The sequence below is a fragment of the Aquarana catesbeiana genome, linkage group LG13 (genome assembly GCF_042186555.1).
Source record: "Aquarana catesbeiana isolate 2022-GZ linkage group LG13, ASM4218655v1, whole genome shotgun sequence".
In the NCBI taxonomy this organism is placed as follows: Eukaryota; Metazoa; Chordata; class Amphibia; order Anura; family Ranidae; genus Aquarana; species Aquarana catesbeiana.
The window spans coordinates 137,819,513-137,840,201 of NC_133336.1; positions in this window are offsets into that span (position 1 = coordinate 137,819,513).

Consider the following 20,689-nt stretch of genomic DNA (forward strand, 5'->3'; position numbering starts at 1 on the left):
TTTAAATCATAGATTTTAGACACAATGTTTTAAATTAACAAGGGACAACAATCTCATTGATTTTGCAAAAACACAACAAAAATAGATTAAAATAATGTTAATAATGTTCGAGTGGTAAGTATTTAAAAAAAAAAGATACATAACCAAAAACGGTTCTTTGGGTTAACTTTATATAAAAAAAATAACAAATCACTATAAAAACAAAAATTATAAAGGGTTCTTTGTGGTAACTTTACAAACATTAAAAAAAATTTAAAAAATATATATAAAAATGGGTTCCCTGTGGTAACTTTACAAAAAAATTTAGAGATAAACAGAAAAAAAGTTCCACAACAATCATAAAATAAATATCTGGATAAAAATTACAAGAAAAGATGACTCCACCAAAAAAAAAAAAAGTTTAAAAAGTATTATTAGTATGGAAACATTGTTTTGAAAAAGCATACCATGTCATTCATGAGATCAAAGAGAAAAAGAATCCAGAAATATGAACAGCAAAACATCTTCGTTCTTTATAGCATTCGTAAAGAAGACATTAAATGCGCTGCATTCAACGATCACAGATTTTGCAGCGTGAGGAATGTGCTACCTACAATACGAACACTAGTTTTACTAGACCGAGTGCTTCCGTTTAGTTTTTGCTTATGAGCATGCGTCGTTTTTTTGTCCGTCGGACTAGCATACAGACGAGCGGACTTCGGGGTCCGTCGTAGTTACGACGTAAAGATTTGAAGCATGTTTCAAATCTAAAGTCCGTCGGATTTGAGGCTAAAAAAGTCAGTTGAAAGTCCGGAGAAGCCCACACACAATCGGATTACCAGCCAGCTTTAGTCCGTCAGCGTCCGTTGGACTTTTGTAGACGAAAAGTCCGACCGTGTGTACGCGGCATAAGTGTCAGAAAGGGCTTTGTCTTCAAGTGGTTAGAAGAGTGGGTAATGTGTGACATAAGCTTCTAAATGTTGTGCATAAAATGCCAGGACAGTTCAAAACCCCCCCAAATGACCCCATTTTGGAAAGTAGACACCCCAAGCTATTTGCTGAGAGGCATGTTGAGTCCATGGAATATTTTATATTGCGACACAAGTTGCGGGAAAGAGACAAATTTTTTTTTTTTTTTTTTTGCACAAAGTTGTCACTAAATGATATATTGCTCAAACATGCCATGGGAATATGTGAAATTACACCCCAAAATACATTCTGCTGCTTCTCCTGAGTACGGGGATACCACATGTGTGAGACTTTTTGGGAGCCTAGCCGCGTACGGGACCCCGAAAACCAAGCACCGCCTTCAGGCTTTCTAAGGGCGTGAATTTTTGATTTCACTCTTCACTGCCTATCACAGTTTCGGAGGCCATGGAATGCCCAGGTGGCACAAAACTCCCCCAAATGACCCCATTTTGGAAAGTAGACACCCCAAGCTATTTGCTGAGAGGTATAGTGAGTATTTTGCAGACCTCACTTTTTGTCACAAAGTTTTGAAATTTGAAAAAAGAAAAAAAAAAAAAGTTTTTTCTTGTCTTTCTTCATTTTCAAAAACAAATGAGAGCTGCAAAATACTCACCATGCCTCTCAGCAAATAGCTTGGGGTGTCTACTTTCCAAAATGGGGTCATTTGGGGGGGTTTTGTGCCACCTGGGCATTCCATGGCCTCCGAAACGGTGATAGGCAGTGAAGAGTAAAATCAAAAATTCACGCCCTTAAAAACGCTGAAGGCGGTGATTGGTTTTCGGGGCCCCGTACACGGCTAGGCTCCCAAAAAGTCCCACACATGTGGTATCCCCATACTCAGGAGAAGCAGCTAAATGTATTTTGGGGTGCAATTCCACATAGGCCCATAGCCTGTGTGAGCAATATATCATTTAGTGACAACTTTGTGCAAAAAAAAAAAAAAAAAAAAAAAAAAAGTGTCACTTTCCCGCAACTTGTGTCAAAATATAAAATATTCCATGGACTCAATATGCCTCTCAGCAAATAGCTTGGGGTGTCTACTTTCCAAAATGGGGTCATTTGGGGGGGGTTGTGCCACCTGGGCATTCCATGGCCTCCGAAACTGTGATAGGCAGTGAAGAGTGAAATCAAAAATTTACACCCTTAGAAATCCTGAAGGCGGTGATTGGTTTTCGGGGTCCCGTACGCGGCTAGGCTCCCAAAAAGTCCCACACATGTGGTATCCCCGTACTCAGGAGAAGTAGCTAAATGTATTTTGGGGTGCAATTCCACATAGGCCCATGGCCTGTGTGAGCAATATATCATTTAGTGACAACTTTTTGTAAATATATTTTTTTTTTTTGTCATTATTCAATCACTTGGGACAAAAAAAATAAATATTCAATGGGTTCAACATGCCTATCAGCAATTTCCTTGGGGTGTCTACTTTCCAAAATGGGGTCATTTGGGGGGGTTTTGTACTGCCCTGCCATTTTATCACCTCAAGAAATGACATAGGCAGTCATAAACTAAAAGCTGTGTAAATTCCAGAAAATGTACCCTAGTTTGTAGACGCTATAACTTTTGCGCAAACCAATAAATATACGCTTATTGACATTTTTTTTACCAAAGACATGTGGCCGAATACATTTTGGCCTAAATGTATGACTAAAATTGAGTTTATTGGATTTTTTTTATAACAAAAAGTAGAAAATATCATTTTTTTTCAAAATTTTCGGTCTTTTTCCGTTTATAGCGCAAAAAATAAAAACTGCAGAGGTGATCAAATACCATCAAAAGAAAGCTCTATTTGTGGGAAGAAAAGGACGCAAATTTCGTTTGGGTACAGCATTGCATAACCGCGCAATTAGCAGTTAAAGCGACGCAGTGCCAAATTGGAAAAAGACCTCTGGTCCTTAGGCAGCATAATGGTCCGGGGCTCAAGTGGTTAAACAGTGTCACTGGGCCGTAAGCAGATTTCAAATACATTTGGGGACACACAGATTGCTAGGGACATTAACATACCTTAGCCTAAGGCAAAGAGCCACTCTGGAAAAGAAAGCACTGGCTGGGTGTGTAACTAATTACAATAACCGCAGGGGGGGGGTTAAGCAGTCTTAAACAAATCTACACAAAAGTCAGCATAGCCACTGATTTTCTAGAATTGGATCAGAACATACAACACTTAGGTAGTCAAAAACACAGCCGAATGGGCTGACAAATAGAAGCATCAACTAGATAATGGTGCTGAAACCAGGAAAAATAAAAAAATTGTCTATGGAGGCTGTGTTTTTCTTTGTTCTGGAAGCCATGAAACCCAATTATCGAATCTGAGGGATAAAACACCAATAAAATTTAGTAATAAACATTCCATTTTTCGCCTAGAAACAACGAATCAATGGTTATATAATTGTAACAAGACATTAGCCTATGACACCCAAATATACATTACATTACATTAAATAAACAGTGCACTTTTTTTAAAATACCAAAAAATTGTTGAGCTCAACTTATCATTAATATGTATTACCTAATACACATTAATACCACGTGGATTTTTGTTTTATGGTATACCAATAATTCCCCCCCAAAAAATGTATTCACCATAGTGAGAGAAAAAATGAGCAAAACCGTAATAAATCTTTTAGCGGTACCATTGATCTACAAATGATTAATACCTCACCACCAATCTCTCGCAGAACTGACTCTGGAAAACAAACACATAGATACTGTATTTATCGGCATATAACACGCACAGGCGTATAACACGCACATTCATTTTAAGAGGGAAGTTTCAGGAAAAAAACTTAAATTTTAAATAAGGAACTTTGAAGCAAAATAAGGGTCAGTGCCCATCTGCAGCCTCACCATTGCCATCACTGCAGCCTGATCAATGCCCACCTGCAGCCTCATAAGTGCCATCAATGCAGCCTTATTAGTCCACATCAATGCAGCCTCACCATTGCCATCAATGCAGCAGCCTCACCATTGCCATCAATGCAGCAGTCTCACCATTGCCATCAATGCAGCAGCCTCACCATTGCCATCAATGCAGCAGCCTCACCATTGCCATCAATGCAGCAGCCTCACCATCGCCATCAATGCAGCAGCCTCGCCATTGCCATCAATGCAGCAGCCTCGCCATTGCCATCTATTGACTTCCTATTACAGCAGAGGCCGCCAAGTAAACAGGAGATTCTCGCTGTATGTAATCTGACGGCACTCGTCCCCCCCCCCCGCCCATTGCCTCCGAGGCAGCCGAAATTGAAGTATTGGCGTATAACACGCACACGCTATTTGCACCCGATTTTCATGGTGAAAAAGTGAGTGTTATACGTCAATAAATACAGTAATTATCTTGGCTCAGGTAATTTGCATGTCAATACAGTTTGCTTTACACTTTAACTGACCTGGTCAGAAAGAAGGGGGGTCATTTGGGTGGGCTGTCACAGTAGCTGAGTACAAACGTCACACAACATGACATATATTGCATATTCCACACACACACTCACACAATTAGCTAGGTCAAAGATGACCTCTAGACATCCCACATATCAGCATGTTTTCTATAATAACCTCTAGTTCTTAAACTCATAACATCTGTTTGGTAAGGTTGAAGTTCTTTCAGATATCCATCCCATTTCGTTAGCCCCTTCTCAGCCTGTATGGATGCATTCTCAGGAGTTTGGAATGGGATCCCTGACCCAGGTGGTCCATAATTCCTACACCTAGGCCACGTGGCGAAGCGCGCAGAGTACACTTCAAAATCACGTCTTGTGGTCCTTTATGGATTATGCTTACCGACTTTTTGACTGGAACTGGATAGACAGAATCTCGTGATGTGGCCATATAAACCACATAAGTGACATTTTATCTTATCTAAAGTGGTACAACATCTCTTAACAAAAGGATTTGTTTTAGACGACCGAGAATGTGGGATGGCTTTTTCTGGATTAGTAGTTTTTACCTGCGGCTTACAAAAGATAGGGGCAATTTTTAAAGAACTCTTACTTTCCAGGGATTTTTTCTTGTTGGTACATACCTTAGGTGTGGAGGACGTCCCTCTGAATCCAGACCTACCCAAATCAGTTACCCTGTTATCTTCTCTATCTGAAAACTGAGCCAACGGCTCCTGGCAGCTGACAGATAATGGTTTCACTCCTCTTTCTGCATCCTCTAGTCTTTCTCCCAACAGATGAACGTCTTCCTGTAATCTTTTGTTTTCTAGTACTAACTGCTGGTGGATAGCCTCAGAATTTAACATAGAAGCTTCTAAAGTATGGATGGTACCTTTGGTTATTTCTAGCGCTTCTTTTAGGGATGTGTTTTGCACTTTCAAATGTTCATACTGTTTAGCTAACCACCTGGCCGCAAAGATTTGCAGCCTTTTTCCCGTGCGCTTACTACAGCTTCTTTCAGTGAAATTTAATTTCACATCCTCTCCCATCAGTGGGACAGAAAGTGTCCCTTCTGCCTGGAGACCTTCCTCCCTTAATGCCAGCATGGCCATTTCCTCTCCATGTCGTGGTGGCCTACTGTGTCTTGGAGCTCTACACTCCTTCTTGACATGTCCAGGTCTATGGCAGTTGAAGCAAACCGGTTTCCCTTTTGGTTTTTGGCCAAGATCTGCACTGTTCAACTGATCAGTGACAATGCAGATCCTTTGAGGTTTCTGTGACTCCCAATCTGCTATATTCCTTTCAATAGCAGTTGCAAGTGACAACAAAGAGGAGACAGGATTATCTCTCCAGTCTGGATTTGCAGTCATCAATTTTTCTCTGATGTTTCCTCTCAACCCGGTCATGAAGCTATGTATCAATACGGGTGATAGGGCACTGTTAGTAATGTCCTCACCAGCCGATTCCACGGCTTGTTTAAAGTGATTGTAGTATGTCATACAATCTTCCTGTGGACCTTGGATCACTCCTGACGCCTTGGTCCAAGACTGGGGACAACTGCGCCAATTGCTTAGTGAGTATATCCCCTAGATGGCTGGAGTCAACATACAGGGTCCGTGGAGTATAAGTTTTACTGAGGATTTCATCCAAGTCCCCATCTCCACAAACCCTTTTCATTATTTGAAGCATATGGGGATAACACTCAGAAATCCCTTCATCTCCGAGGGAGTCCACGGCATGTGATGTGTCATCTTTCCCGTGGATCTCCCACTGTTGTCATAAACCACTTGTTCTCTTACAGGATAGATAGATATGTCATCTGAAAAAGATATCAGTTGTGGATTGGTCTTTTGCGATTCTGTCACAGAATCCAAATATGAGTGTAGAAGACTGTTGCTGCCAGGTGGGGGCACTTTATCCAACTGCAGAGTGCCCTGAAGGGTGGCATTAACAGTCCCATGGTACACCGGTGTGCCCACATTGGGTGATATCCTTTCACCCTTAGAGTGACACCACACAGGTCCTTGCTGTGGGGTGCTAGTTACTTGGGGGTATAAAGGTACATAGGCCGTGTACTCGGTAGAAGAGCTGCCCATATTGCTTACAGCAGCAGAATGGCTAGTTAACTGACGTCTAGGGGAGAATGCTGGCTCGCAGTCAGTAATATGGTCTCTGGAACTGGGGAGACTTTTCTCCCTTGATTCCAGCATTCCCTTCCCCTGGCTTGCTGCACTATCTCTTTCCTTTTGTTTCAATTCTTCACATGAAGAGTTTTTCTGTGATTCATTGAGGGTTTTAAATGGGGTGTTAAACTTGGCAGCAAGTTGTGGCTTCGCCTTTTTGTCATCTGTTGATAGATGACAATTGCTATCAGCTTCTGAGTATTTTGCCAACAAGGACCAGGTGATTGTATAAGGGCCCAATCCGGACAATTCCTCATCGTCCCCCTGTTTATCACTGTCACTACTCTGGGGATGTGGGTCTAGTGGCTGTCCCTGCTTGTTCCTACTACTCAGCATCATTGGTGTGTTTTCTCCTTAACTCCCACTGTAAAAACATTAATTTCCTCCGTCTTATTCACAGACTCAAGCATCCATATAGCCCAAGTATATTTTTCATATGGCCGTGTCATCTTTTTGTGATGAGCACGGTACAGACTTTCCCATACTTTAAGTTTAAATGTATCTTTCTTAGAAAAACTTGTTTTTGTCCACCTTTCCCATTTACAAATATATTTTACAACCCAGGGCCCATATTTATCTATAACCTCTTCCCTTGGGGTCATTTGATAGGGTTTACCCCATTCAGACCCCCTCTTTGAAGCGATTCGATTACCAATCTTTACGGACACTGGACCTTGAACTTATTCCCCAACCTTTTTACAGGTTGCCCTTACTCCAGAGGTAGCTACTCTCTGGCCAAGAATTGGGGTGACAGGTCCCACCCCTGTCAATGTTGCTGCTTTTTTTTCACTACTTGCCAGAACAATATTTTCCCTGTCCTGGCTATAGTCCTTCAAAAAATTAGCCTGGAGATTTCCCAAACTAAATAATAGTTTAATCCCCCCGTGGACTTTTCTGAAGTACTCTAAAAAAAATGCTTAACAAAAGGCTATTACTAATGATTAGCACAAACTTGGATAATCAGGACCCTATGCGTGCTTGTAGTACAGGAGGCAGTTAACTGATGCACACCTAATTGCAATATGATTTGTATCTGTTACATTATAGCCACTGTTCCCAGGTTTACTTACAAAGCTTACAATCACCAGTTAGTAATTGCAAAGAAGAAAGATTCATACCTAAGATCATTCAGTGTGATTTAGTCTCCGTTTCCACTAATGCAATTTGTCATGCGACTTTCGACACAGTCGCATTACAAGTCGCAGCCCATTGATTTCAATAGCACCCGTTCCAATCTATGTTACTCAAAGATGCAGCAACTCTGAAAGGGCACCTGCACCACTCTGATGCGACTCTGGATCAAAGTCGCATTCAAAGCCACACCACAGTCTCATTAAATTACTCAATCGTGTGACCTTAGAGTTGCATCAGTGGAAACGCAGCTCTATGCCCACCGGTGCATTTCAATCACAATGATTGGCCTAATCTCATTCAAAGGGTCAACTGAAATTTCTTTTTGGCAGAAAGACCCATATCCTTTTCCACTTCCTCTAAGATTCCAAATGGCGCACTCATCATTCGCACTTACAACTTCATTTTATATATACACAATATTCAAAATCAGTCTCATCAAAATATTAGTACAGACAAAAGGTTATATATATAAACAATGTTCAAAGAAGCTTGCTAGTTTGAGTGTTCATACAGGGGAGACAGCCATACAAAGGCATAAAAATGCTTACCGTTTTTTTTTTTTTTTTTTTTTTTAGACCTGTCCTCCACCCGCAAAACCACAAATCACTCAAACGTGAAGCTTCCTCACACACGGGCACTATCTGATAAGGAGATTTTTTTTTTTTCAAATTCTTTATTTTTATTTTTGAAAGAGGTAATCATATGAGAACACAGAAACAATCCTAAAAAATTAAAAACGAATACACACAATAATCGTCTCATCTATGGCACTCCGAGGTATAATCTTTTTATACATAATAAAAATGTTTTCGATACCTATGGGGTACCATCAGATTGTAAAGGAAAGGGAGGCTCTGTATTACACACGACCACTCTTAAAAACGGCAAATACCGTATTTTATATAGAGAGGAAAATAGTGTGAGTCACTTTGATCCGGGATCAAGCGACCCAAGAGAGAGAACCAGAGAAGAAGAAGAAGAAGAAATAAAGGAGAAGAAAGAGATAGTGAGGAGAGGATGAAGAAGGAAAGAAAAAAAAAAAAAAAAAAAAAAACCTAAATAAGTAAATAAAACGGGGGGGGGGGGGGGAGAAGGGGTAGGGAGGAGGTAAACATACCTCTGACCAGTCTCGCCACCCTCATCGGGGGAAACGTGTACGATCGCCGTATCTTTGTGGGTTAGACCATAAGCACACTGTATTCCGCAGAGTATACAAATTCGTGCCACCAAAACCATTTTTTGGAGAATTGTTCACTAAGGCCCCTCTCTGTGGCCACCAGGTCTTCCATTGCCCTGATCTCAGACACCTTTCTCAACCACATGGTCACCGATGGGGGCTGCGCCCACTTCCAACACAGGGGAATGCAACTCTTCGCCGCCGTGATCAGGAGAGGGACAATTGATTTTCTATAGACTTTCGTGGTGATGAAGAAGAAAGAATTCAGCGGTCTCAGGTATCTCTCGGTCCGTGAATTTTTGCCATATGCACCGTACTTCCATCCAGAAATGACGGAGGATCCGACATGACCAGAAGACATGGAGCAGGGAGCCGGTTTTCTCTCCACATCTCCAACACAGGTTGGAACTCTGGGAGAACATCTGATGTATTTTTTCTGGGGTATAGTACCACCGAGTTAGTAGCTTGTATCCCGCCTCTTGATGTCTGGCGCATATGGATATCTTATGAGCAAAAAGAAAGAGCCGATCTATTTGGTTCTCTGTAAATTTCACCCCTAGATCCTTCTCCCACTTGGATATGTAGGGAAGTCTGAAGTCCTGAGGTTGAGCAAGTAGCAGTTGGTAAGTCAGGGAGATAGCATGTCTCAGTGGAGTTTGTTCCATACACATCAGTTCAAAGGTGGTCAATTGCCTCTCAAACAACTCAGATGTAGGCAGAGAGCCAATAAAGTGAGTAAGTTAAATCTTCTGCCAAAACGACAAACCCGCCAGAGCTGGATCCTCTGTGATTTGTTGCCTGTTTTTCCACTGGCCGTCGGTAAGAAAGTGTCATGCTTGAGATCGCTCAACCTCCAGCAGCTGCAAGAATCTGGGGTCTTCAAGACCTGGGGGAAACGCTGGGTTTCCAACAATGGGGGTGAGTGGGGACAGAAGCGGTGCAACCAAAAAGTCGCAGAAAACTTTGCGGATCGTTTGCCACGTTTCCCCTACTGTCGGGTGTTTAATTATTCGGTTAGGCATGGGCTTATGACACCAAGGCAGCGATTCCAGTCTGGTTCCTGCTAAGGTGTATTCTATTTGCACCCACTGCTTCAAGGTACTATGTCAGCACCAGTCTAGTGTCCTGGTTAAATGACAGGCCATTAAGTAGAGATTTGCATCCGGTAAGGCAATACACCCTCCCAGCTTCGGTAATCTAAGGGTGGTCTGGGCTAAACGTGGTGGTTTTTGAGCCCAAACGAACCTCACAAAAGTTTTGTTAACTGCCCTAAGAAAGGACGCAGGAATACGTACAGGGAGAGCCTGGAAATGGTAAAGTAACCGCGGCATAATGTTCATTTTTAATATGGCACACCGCCCAAACCATGAAAACATTCCTTTCTGCCAGGTCTGGAGGTCCTTTTTTATAGCTGTTAAGAAGGGAGGGAAGTTGAGAGAGAAGACTTCTTCTATTCTGCTTGGCAAAAAAATGCCCAAGTATTTAATGTGGGATGAGGCCCATCTGAAAGGGAAGTCTACTCTAATCAACCCAGCTAAGGGTGGTGGCAGATCGATCCCTGGAGCCTCGAATTTCTGGTAGTTAATGCGGAAAAAAGACAGTTTTTCGTAGGTTTTCAGTTCTTCAAGCAGATTTGGGATGGACGTCAGTGGGCTGGTCAGGAAGAAGAGCAGATCATCTGCAAAGGCAGCTATTTTTGGGGAAAGGGTGTCATTCAGTCTAAGCCCCTTGATATTCGGGTTATCCCTGATAAATCTTAGGAAAGGTTCGAGGGTCAGGATAAATATCAGAGGTGATAAGGGACACCCCTGCCTTGTCCCATTTGTTATCTAAAATGGTGAAGAAAGGTGGACATTCACTTTGACCTGTGCCGAAGGGCAGGAGTAAATTGCTTGCAACCAGTTCATCATGCGATCTCTGAGACCCAAACTCCGGAGGGTTTCGAAGAGAAAGGGCCAGCTTAACCTGTCAAAAGCTTTCTCCGCGTATGTTGACAGGAGTACCATCTGGGTTTTCCGTTTCCATGCCGCATATATTAGGTTGATTGCTTTAGTTGTTTTGTCACGTGCCTCCCTCGAGGGAACAAATCCCACTTGGTCGGAGTGAATCGAATGAGGGATCAGGTCTATCAGCCGAATGGAGATAATTTTTGTGAACATTTTCAAATCAATGTTTAGTAATGAGATCGGCCTGTAGCTTTGGCATAGTAGGGGGTCTTTGCCCTCCTTTGGAATAACCGTGATGTGCGCGCGTAGTGTGTCTCTGGGAAGGGCCAAGCCTTCACCTGCAGTGTTGTATACCGAAATGAAATGTGGGGTCAAAAGTCCCCCAAAGGTCCTGTAGTATAGCAAGGAGTACCCATCTGGGCCCGGGGCTTTACCCAATTGCATGCTCGCCATCGCTCGGGTTACTTCATCTGCCGAGATGGGTTTCTCCAGTGCTGTTAAATCCTCGTCTGAAAGTTGAGGCAAACCAGATCTTTGTAGGTAATCTTGTATATTACCCTGTTCAACTTGCGACTCCCCTTCAGAGGAAGGACGTGACAAGTTGTATAAAGAGGTGTAGTATTTTTGAAACTGTTCTGCTATGGCTCCTGTGGTGTGAACCTTATGGTGAGTATTTATTTTGGGGATAAACGTTCGTGCTCGCTGGGCTCTGAGAGCTCGTGCCAGCAGTTTACCACTTTTGTTACTGTGCATATAGAAAGTTTTTCTACATTTGGCTATCACCTCTTTTGCCCTATGTAGAGCCATGGTATGTAATTGATTTCGCAATGCTGTTAAATCTGCCAATGCTTGTTCAGCGAGAGACCTTTTGTGGATTGTCTCTAAGGACCGGATTTTACCTAGGAGTTCCACGATCTGTTGCTCTCTGGCCTTCCTGATGCGGGACCCTATTTTTATTAAGAGACCCCTGATGTAGCTTTTGTGGGCTTCCCACACCATTGTTGGGGCTGTTTCTGAGTTTGTGTTTATGGCAAAAAACTGACTCAGCTCCTTAGACACCTCCGCGACCACCTCAGGCATCTGGATCAAAGAGTCGTTGATCTTCCACATCCACTGCTTGGTTGTGGGTGTCAAGTGGTCTATATCCACCATAACCGGGGCATGATCTGAGAATGTAATAGACCCGATCGAGGCTGACGTAACCCTAGACAGAAGGGATTGGGGCATCATAATAAGATCAATTCGGGAATATGAGTCGTGGGGGTGTGAATAGAAAGTGTAATCTCGTTGGTTCGGATAAAGAATCCGCCATACGTCTACTAGGTGGAAAGCATAAAAGCTCTTCTTTAGGCGTTTCAGTGCCGCGTAGGAGAGCTGAGAGGTGGTCCTGGATGAGTCCAAAGTAGGGTCCATGATGAAATTCATGTCACCTCCCAGTATCACTGCCCCTTCAACAAATTCTCGCAGCTTGGTCAATAGGGATGAGCCAAACACCCCCCGGTTCGGTTCGCACCAGAACCTGCGAACGGACCGAAAGTTCGCACGAACGTTAGAACCCCATTGACGTCTATGGGACTCGAACGTTCGAAATCAAAAGTGCTCATTTTAAAAACTAATTTGCATGGTATTGTCCTAAAAAGGGACGCGTGTTTCCCGTGTTTAGAACAGTCCCTGCACCAAATGTCATTTTTAAAGGACAAAATCTCATTTAAAACTGCTTGCGGGTTTAATGTAATGTCGGGTCCTGGCAATATGGATGAAAATCAGTGAGACAAACGGCATGGGTACCCCCCAGTCAATTACCAGGCCCTTTGGGTCTTGTATGGATATTAAGGGGAACCCCACACCCAAATTAAAATAAGGAAAGGTGTGGGGCCACCAGGCCCTATATACTCTGAACAGCAGTATACAGGCGGTGCAAACAAGACAGGGACTGTAGGTTTGTTGTTAAGTAGAATCTCTTTGTAATTTTGAACGGGTACATTTTTAACGTGTTTAGCTCCAGCCAAAAAATCTTTTTTAAGCTTTTTGGAAAACATAGGGAAGGGTTATCACCCCTGTGACATTTGTTTTGCTGTCTTTCCTCCTCTTCAGAAGATTTCACCTCACTTTTTGTCCCAATGGATTGGAAAGCATCAGTAGAAAGGAGAAATGTTTTTCCCATATTAACTCTTACAGGAGAGAATTTCCCTTCCTAGGGGTAGATTTCATGTCACTTCCTGTTGTCTCCTTCCGTTTGCAAGTAGGAATCGTTTGTAAGTTAGTTGTTTGAAAGTAGGGTCCTGCCCTATATACTCAGCAGAAATTTGGGCCTTAGGTGTTGCTGTGGCCACAACACTGTAAGCCCTCACAGGGCCCTGCTGTGAAATATTAGATCAAGAATTGTAATTACATGCCCCTGTTGAACAGGAGCTGAAAAATTAGGCCTTAGGCACTGGTGCTGGTGCCACAACACTGCAACCCCTCACAGACACTCTAGTTGGAACGCAGGAACGAGCCCTGCTGCAAAGTATTGCATCAAAAATTGTAATTACACGCCCCTGTTAAACAAGGGCTGAAAAATTGGGCCTTAGGCACTGGTGCTGGTGCCACAACACTGCAACCCCTCACAGACACTCTAGTTGGAACGCAGGAACGAGCCCTGCTGCAAAGTATTGCATCAAAAATTGTAATTACACGCCCCTGTTAAACAGGGGCAGAAAAAATGGGCCTTAGGCACTGGTGCTGGTGCCACAACACTGCAACCCCTCACAGACACTCTAGTTGGAATGCAGGAATGAGCCCTGCTGCAAAGTATTACATCAAAAATTGTAATTACACGCCCCTGTTAAACAGGGGCTGAAAAATTGTGCCTTAGGCACTGGTGGTGGCGCTCAGAACCAAAAATGTTCTTACAAGCTATCAGCGTGATGATTGAGGAGGAAGAGGATAATTACTCAGGGATAGTCACTCAGCATCAGCATAGGCAGTCTTTGAAGGGATCTGAGATTTCAAAAAAAATAATTCGGTTACATCAGCATCAGGTGCTTGGTAGCTGGTGGTGATCCAAGACTGATTCATTTTTATGAAGGTCAGTCGATCGACCGAGTCGGTGGACAGACGCACCCTGTGATCGGTTACCATGCCTCCAGCAGCACTGAATGTGCGTTCCGAAAGAACGCTGGATGCAGGACAGGCCAGTAGCTCAATTGCATACTGTGCAAGCTCTGGCCAGTGATCCATCCTCAAGACCCAGTAACCCAGAGGATTTTTGGTGGGAAAGGTGTCCAAGTCTGATCTTGCCCCTAGGTATTCCTGCACCATGTAAAACAGACGCTGGCGATGGTTGCTGGAATCGATCATACCTTGGGGCTGCGGACCAAAAAATTGTCTGAACGCATCGGTCAGACGGCCACCTTCTCCACCGCTCCTTCTTTGACTGACCGAAGCCTCAGCAACACGTTGTCCAGAAACAGGAGTTTGTAACCTCCCAGTCCCTGGGAACGCGATGCACAGACCGTTCTGCAAGGCCTCCCGAAGATGTTTCATCCTCTGCTCCCTCTGCGATGGCAAGATAAGGTCCGCAACCTTACCCTTGTAACGTGGATCAAGGAGGGTTGCCAGCCAGTATTGGTCCTTCTCCTTGATACCACGAATACGAGGATCCTTACGCAGGCTTTGCAGGATCAGGGAGGCCGTGCAGCGTAGGTTTGCTGAGGCATTCGGTCCGGAGTCCTCTGGGTCACTAAGGACGACATGGTCCGCAGCCACCTCCTCCCAGCCACGTACAAGTCCATGTGTTTCTTGGGACTGATCCCTTAAAGACTGCTGCTGATGCTGAGTGCCAGGCTCCACCTCCATACTGACACAATCTTCCTCCTCCTCCTCCTCCTGCTCCTCGTCCTCTTCCTGTGTGATCGGCGGGCACGCAGGAACACTGTCTGGATAAAGGGGGCCTTGAGAGCTAAGGAAGTCCTCCTCTTCCTGCCTCTGTTCTGCCTCAAGTGCCCTGTCCATTATTCCACGCAGCGTGTGCTCCAACAGGTGGACAAGGGGGACAGTGTCACTGATGCATGCACTGTCACTGCTCACCATCCTCGTGGCCTCCTCAAATGGTGACAGGACAGTGCATGCATCCCTGATCATGGCCCACTGGCGTGGGGAAAAAAAAACAAGCTCCCCTGACCCTGTCCTGGTGCCATAGTCGCACAGGTACTCATTGATGGCCCTCTGCTGCGTGTGCAGCCACTGCAGCATGGCCAACGTTGAATTCCACCTGGTGGGCATGTCACAGTTTAGGCAGTTCTTGGGCAGGTTAAACTCCTTTTGGAGGTCTGTCAGCCGAGCACTGGCATTATATGACCTGCGGAAATGCACACAGACTTTCCTGGCCTGCCTCAGGACATCCTGTAAGCCCGGGTACCTGCCCAAGAACCGCTGCACCACCAAGCTAAGGACGTGAGCCAAACAGGGCACATGGGTCATTTGTCCCTGTCGGAGGGCAGAGAGGAGGTTGGTGCCATTGTCGCAAACCACCATTCCTGCCTTAAGTTGGCGTGGTGTCAACCACCTCTGAACCTGCCCCTGCAGAGCTGACAGAACCTCTGCCCCAGTCTGGCTCCTGTCCCCCAAGCACACCAGCTCAAGCACCGCATGGCATCTTTTGGCCTGCGTACTTGCGTAGCCCCTTGAACGACTATGGAGCACCGCTGGTTCCGAGGAAGAGGCCATGGAGGAAGAAGAAGAGGAGGGGGTGGAGGAGAGAGGTGTGTCACAATCATTAGCATTTTGGAGGCGTGGTGGCGGAACAACCTCCAACACTACTGCACCTTGTCCTGCATCCTTCCCAGTTGCCAGCAGAGTCACCCAATGCGCCGTGAAACTTAGGTAACGTCTCTGTCCATGCCTGCTGGACCATGAGTCAGCGGTAATATGCACCTTACCGCTGACCGCCCTGTCCAGCGAGGCATGGACATTGCCTTCCACATGCTGGTAGAGAGCCGGAATCGCCTTCCGTGCGAAAAAGTGGCGTTTGGGTACCTGCCACTGAGGAACCGCACATTCCACAAATTAACGGAAGGGGGCAAAATCTACCAACTGAAAAGGCAGCAGTTGAAGTGCTAGCAATTTTGCCAAGCTAGCATTCAACCGCTGGGCATGTGGATGGCTGGGAGCAAACTTCTTTCGGCGGTGCAGCAGCTGGGGCAGGGAAATTTGCCTGGTACAATCTGACGTCGGTGTACCAAAATCAGATTGCCCACAAGTACTTGGCTGTGACACACCTAATTCTACACCTTCATTCCTCTCAGTGCAGGTCTCAGAGAGGACTGAAGGTCTAGTGGGGTTGGAAATCTCAGCTGATGAGGAGCAAGGAGAGGTCCTCTTTGTTCTTTGGTGTGGGTCTTTTAGATACGCTTGCCAACGAACTGCATGGCATCAACATATGTCTGGTCAAGCATGTGGTACCCAAGCGGGAGATGTTTTGGCCACGCGAGATACGCTTGAGACATATGTTGCAAATAGCAGCGGTGCGATCTGATGCACTCGTCTCAAAAAAGGCCCACACCAAAGAACTTTTTGAATAACGCACAGAGACTGCAGCGCCCTGCACATGTGGAGCTTTGGGGTGTGATGTAGTCAATGTGCTGCCCTTAGGCTGGCCCCTGGAGGGCATCCTGCCTCGTTGGTGATGTGCCGCCTCCTCCTCCTCCTCCTCTCTCCTATCAGGCACCCACGTTGAGTCAGTGACCTCATCATCCCCTCCCTCCTCATCACTGGAACAAACCTGGCAGTATGCTGCAGCAGGGGGAGCATGACTGCCAGATTGCTGTCCTTCTTGGGTACCCCCTCTGTCCGTGCTCATGTTACTGCCTTCATCGAGCTCAGTATCATCATCAGAGCCTTCCAAACGCTGGGCATCCTCCTGGAGCATGTACCCAACACTGTGGTCAAACAGTTCGAGGGACTCCTCAGGAGGACATGGTGGGGCTAGGGAAGGAGTCACTGATGACATTGAGCCGAGGGAAGAGGCCGCTGCTTTGCCAGACAAAGTACCCTGGGCATGGGTGAGAGAGGATGAGGAGGATGAGGACGGCTTGGTCATCCACTCGACCAAGTCTTCCGCATGTTGCGGCTCAACATGGCCAGCTGCCGAAAAAAAGGCCAAGCGTGTCCCATGGCCACGTGCTGATGAGGATGCACCGTCTCCATGACCAGCACTAGACACAGAGCCTGCTTGCCCTCTCTTATTGGCTTGTGACTGTCTGCCTCTCCTTCTTGGCCTTCCAGACATACTAATGGCCTGTAGCTGCACTAAGCTGGGATATATATATATATATATATATATATATATATATATATATATATATATATATATGTACTGATACTGCAGCTAGCAAAATCAACTGCCTGCCTGTAGTATGAGAACACCACCAACCTTCTACAGGTAGCTTTAGCTGAACACTGTGAGGTGGACGCACCCCACTAACTTGTAGGTTTAGCTGAACACTGTGAGCAGGACGCACCCCACTAACTTGTAGGTTTAGCAGAACACCGTGAGCAGGATGCACTGCACTAACTGTAAATAGTCTAGCTGCCTGACTGTGGTACTAATAGGATCAAAAGAACACAAGCAATTTTCTTCAGGTAGCTGTATTTACTGTAACAAGACAAGCCTGCCTGTCAGTAAGAAGATAACAGAAACGGATCTAGCTGAACACTGTGAGCAGGACGCACCCCACTAGCTTGTAGGTTTAGCTGAACACTGTGAGGTGGACGCACCCCACTAACTTGTAGGTTTAGCTGAACACTGTGAGCAGGACGCACCCCACTAACTTGTAGGTTTAGCAGAACACTGTGAGCAGGACGCACTGCACTAACTGTAAATAGTCTAGCTGACTGACTGTGGTACTAATAGGATCAAAAGAACACAAGCAATTTTCTTCAGGTAGCTGTATTTACTGTAACAAAGACAAGCCTGCCTGTCAGTAAGAAGATAACAGAAACGGATCTAGCTGAACACTGTGAGCAGGACGCACCCCACTAACTTGTAGGTTTAGCAGAACACTGTGAGCAGGACGCTCTGCACTAAATGTAAATAGTCTAGCTGCCTGACTGTGGTACTAATAGGATCAAAAGAACACCAGTAATTTTCTTCAGGTAGCTTTATATACTGTAACAAGACAAGCCTGCCTGTCAGTAAGAAGAGAACAGGAACGGATCTAGCTGAACACTGTGAGCAGGACGCACTGCACTAAATGTAAATAGTCTAGCTGCCTGACTGTGGTACTAATAGGATCAAAAGAACACCAGTAATTTTCTTCAAAATACTGTAACAAGACAAGCCTGCCTGTCAGTAAGAAGATAACAGGAACGGATCTAGCTGAACACTGTGAGCAGGACGCACTGCACTAAATGTAAATAGTCTAGAAGATAACAGGAACGGATCTAGCTAAACTGAATACAGTGTATATATATATATATGCAACACCTGGGATGCATATATATAGACAATACACTTTAAGTGCAGCTAACTGACTGACTGTCCTGCCTAATCTAGCCAACTCAAATGAAATGACACTCTCTCTCTCTATTTCTCAGCACACCGGAACACACTGCACAGGGCCGCCGTGCAGGCGGCCTTATATAGTGTGGGGCGTGTACTAAATCCCCTGAGCCATAATTGGCCAAAGCCTCCTTGGCTTTGGCCATTTACGGCTCTCTGTTAAGGCGGCACTGTGATTGGCCAAGCATGCGGGTCATAGTGCATGCTTGGCCAATCAACAGCAAGCAATGCACTGCGATGCCGCAGTGAATTATGGGCCGTGACGCGCCACACGAATTTGGCGCGAACGGCCCATATCGTTCGCAATTCGACGAACGATCGAACAGCCGATGTTCGAGTCGAACATGGGTTCGACTCGAACACGAAGCTCATCCCTATTGGTCAAGACTGGTTCTAGGAAAGTGATCTGGTTCCTGATAAGGAGATTTTTATACCTACCTCACTTATATGTAGTGATTAAACCTTTTCCTATATAAGAATTAAAAACAAACGATAACAGTGCGAAAAGATAAACAATTACATTTATTTATACAGAAAAGGAATGTTAGAGATTACCAAACACAACGTGGAGGATACAACTGTAAAACAGAGACCAATGATACAAAATTTTGCTATAATGGTCATACAAATGCTAGCTAGAGATTAATAATATATTAAGGCAAAATCCTACAGTAGAAAAAGTCACAGAAAAGAAAAGAGACATAAGATAATAGAGACACATTGTATAGAGAAGTCTTACGTGACCATCCTTCATATATATAGCCCAAGTATATTTTTCATATGGCCGTGTCATCTTTTTGTGATGAGCACGGTACAGACTTTCCCATACTTTAAGTTTAAATGTACCTTTCTTAGAAAAACTTGTTTTTGTCCACCTTTCCCATTCACAAATATATTTTACAACCCAGGGCCAATATTTATCTATCAACTCTTCCCTTGGGGTCATTTGATAGGGTTTACCCCATTCAGACTCCCTCTTTGAAGCGATTTGATTACCAATCCTTACGGACACTGGACCTTGAACTTATTCCCCAACCTTTTTACAGGTTGCCCTTACTCCAGAGGTAGCTACTCTCTGGCCAAGAATTGGGGTGACAGGTCCCACTCCTGTCAATGTTGCTGCTTTTTTTTCACTACTTGCCAGAACAATATTTTCCCTGTCCTGGCTATAGTTCTTCAAAAAATTAGCCTGGAGATTTCCCAAACTAAATAATAGTTTAATCCCCCCCGTGGACTTTTCTGAAGTACTCTAAAAGAAATGCTTAACAAAAGGCTATTACTAATGATTAGCACAAACTTGGATAATCAGGACCCTTATGTGTGCTTGTAGTACAGGAGGCAGTTAACTGATGCACACCTAATTGCAATATGATTTGTATCTGTTACATTATAGCCACTGTTCCCAGGTTTACTTATAAAGCTTAAAATCCCCAGTTAGTAATTGCAAAGAAGAAAGATTCATACCTAAGATCATTCAGTGTGATTTAGTCTCCGTTTCCACTAATGCAATTTGTCATGCGACTTTCGACACAGTCGCATTACAAGTCGCAGCCCATTGATTTCAATAGCACCCGTTCCAATCTATGCTACTCAAAGATGCAGCAACTCTGAAAGGGCACCTGCACCACTCTGATGCGACTCTGGATCAAAGTCGCATTCAAAGCCACACCACAGTCTCATTAAATTACTCAATTGTGTAACCTTAGAGTTGCATCAGTGGAAACGCAGCTCTATGCCCACCGGTGCGTTTCAATCACAATGATTGGCCTAATCTCATTCAAAGGGTCAACTGAAATTGCTTTTTGGCAGAAAGACCCATATCCTTTTCCACTTCCTCTAAGATTCCAAATGGAGCACTCATCATTCGCACTTACAACTTCATTTTATATATACACAAAATTCAAAATCAGTCTCATCAAAATATTAGTACAGACAAAAGGTTATATATATAAACAATGTTTAAAGAAGCTTGCTAGTATGAGTGTTCATACAGGGGAGACAGCCATACAAAGACATAAAAATGCTTACCGTTTTTTTTTTTTTTTTACACTTGTCCTCCACCCGCAAAACCACAAATCACTCAAACGTGAAGTTTCCTCACACAACAGGCACCATCTGATAAGGAGATTTTTATACCTACCTCACTTATATGGAGTGATTAATCCTTTTCCTATATAAGAATTAAAAACGAACGATAACAGTGCGAAAAGATAAACAATTACATTTATTTATACAGAAAAGGAACGTTAGAGATTACCAAACACAACATGGAGGATACAACCGTAAAACAGAGACCAATGATACAAAATATTGCTATAATGGTCATACACATGCTAGCTAGAGATTAATAATATATTAAGGCAAAATCCTACAGTAGAAAA